At 45.3% G+C, this 2,313-nt stretch overlaps 1 non-coding gene across 1 annotated transcript; it reads right to left on the bottom strand.

Annotated features, from left to right (window-relative positions):
- Positions 1-173: 173 nt before the first annotated feature.
- Positions 174-246, bottom strand: trnai-aau (transfer RNA isoleucine (anticodon AAU)). Its single transcript has one exon. It is a non-coding gene; the product is annotated as a tRNA-Ile (tRNA).
- Between the last annotated feature and the right edge of the window lie 2,067 nt (positions 247-2,313).

The following is a 2,313-nucleotide window of genomic DNA, read 5'->3' as shown; positions in this document are numbered from 1 at the left end:
AGGTTGGAGAAAAACTTTATAATGCTTTACACAGTAATTAAATGGAGTTGCCTTACATTTCACTACGAGAGCAGATTCTTTCAAGCAAATTCGAAGGCAGGTTTGCAGATGGGAAAGCAAGCAAGAAAGCTCCGTTCTTGTCCATGTAAAAGGCTGCAGTTGACGAACAAAGCAGTTTCTGCCCAGTTTCGAACTAGGGACCTTTCGCGTATTAGGCGAACGTGATGACCACTACACTACAGAAACCAGCCGCGGCCGCCGTGAGATTGATGACAATATATAGACAATGATTTCGTCAATGTTTGGACCGTAGGGCGAGGTGGAATAAGCTGGGACGACTTTCCCTGCAGCGGAACGGCTGCGATACGATCTTATGGAAGGGTTGTAAACTGAGTATTTCTGTGTTTTACCCAAATTGGGGTGAGTTGAAAACTCGAGAGCATAGGTTTAAGGTGAGTGGGCTGAAATTGACAAACGACCTGAGGCACATTTCCCACACAGAAGGTTGTGCGTGTATGGAATGAGCTCCCAGAGGAAGTGGAGAAGGCTATTACACTCAGAAAATTGCAAAGGTAATCGGATGAGTTTCTGGACAGGATGGGTTTAGAGGGATTGGGGCCAAATGCTGGGGAACGGGACTTGTTTAATTTTGGTTATGTGGTGAGCATGGATGAGATACACCTAAATATCTGTTTCCACGCCGTGTACCCCCATAACGTCGTGTTGCTAACACCGGCTTTAAAGGATTACTTTTTAGCGGAGTTTTCCATCGCAGTCTGTGGCACAATCGTTTAGTCTGTTCGACTGCTCACGGGAAAGGTAGTATTGTGAAACACTGCAGATACGAACAACTTCCTTAATTTTGCCCCGACTGACCATACTCCGTGAAATTTTCCAAGACCTCAATTGAGGAGTTTTGCTGCTCGAAGTTACCTCAGAAACCCTGTTAACTCGTAATGTGCTGAGCGAATCGCAAAACAGAAAGCATTTTTCACGGAACACAAACAAAACTGGCATGCCGAATGCATTTTCAGACAGAGAGATGCATGAATGCTAAATGTGTCACAGTCCGAGGGCATGAGTCATAAAGTAATCTCACAACTAACAACAGGGCAATTCCAAACTACTCTTTCAAACATACTGCAGCGTTAGTGCACCACCACTTTCCAGACAATGCTGAAAAGAGAGATAGAAAGAACATCATAAGAACGGGCCATAAAAAGTGAATTTCACCATTCACAGTCTCGATTAGATTACCTTTTCCTTCTGATGACTCCAGGACGGAAATGAAGGAAATCGGAGAAATTCAATAACATATGACACCGAAATTCATTGGAACGATTTTCCCATTGGACAGAAAACCAAATAACGACGAGTCGAGTCACCGCAGGACTTTGTTTCACAACAGCGATGAAATAATAGTCTCCATTCGGTTCCAGTAAAAGCACAAATCGCTTTGGAACAGCAGAGCTGTTTGCGATTTTCCGCGCGGGAGGCGAACGCGATCATGACAGCAGAGACACTTGGACACTTCGGTCAAGTGACCATGAGCTGCTAGACATTACTACAATTTCGATTCTTGCTTTGCTAAATGATTTCACACATTGCTCGAAACAGGACGACTTTCACGTTTACACGGAACACGAAACACACCTGACTACAGGGAAAATGCACAAAGCTGAGCAGGCCGTGTTCCACATCAAACCGTGCAGCATTTATTCAGTCGCTGTGTCTGTTTTGCAGAAGAAGGGTCCCAAAGAATGTTCTCCACCCTAAAACCGGAGGTCGCATTACAATCCGAGAACGACAGATCACATTGTGAGCATGCTCTGACCTCGGGGCCGGTTCGAGATGCCACTTTCCGTGCCTTTTACTTTAACCGTGCAATTTGCTGCAGAGATGTTCACTCCTGGACATGAGCCACGTGGATACCAACTGAGTCGGAAACCTGTGCGGGAATCGACGAGAAGCGATTCAATAAATTTTGCTAACTTCCATGGTGCTTACTGGAAATGCAGTTTCTGTTCAAGTCAATCGAAAAGGCAGTTTCTGAACATAGTAACAGAAGTCAAAAGGTAATTACCTCACCCCACCCCCACTCCGGAAGAGGTGCTAACTGCCCTTGAGTGCTTTTTGATCTCGATGTGAAGAGCTCACACGCCTCTGAGTCACCTTCAAGTCTCTGTTTGCGGAGTGAATCACAAAGAAGGACTTTTACCAGAGCTGCAACCGCCTCACTTCCCCACTCGCTCTCCCCTTTTACATTTTCCTGCTCGTCAGTGATTTAAAGAAAACCAAATGGATGCGATGTCA

Source organism: Chiloscyllium punctatum, chromosome 50 (genome assembly GCF_047496795.1).
Source record: "Chiloscyllium punctatum isolate Juve2018m chromosome 50, sChiPun1.3, whole genome shotgun sequence".
NCBI lineage: Eukaryota > Metazoa > Chordata > Chondrichthyes > Orectolobiformes > Hemiscylliidae > Chiloscyllium > Chiloscyllium punctatum.
This window is presented reverse-complemented; position numbering and strand designations above follow the sequence as displayed.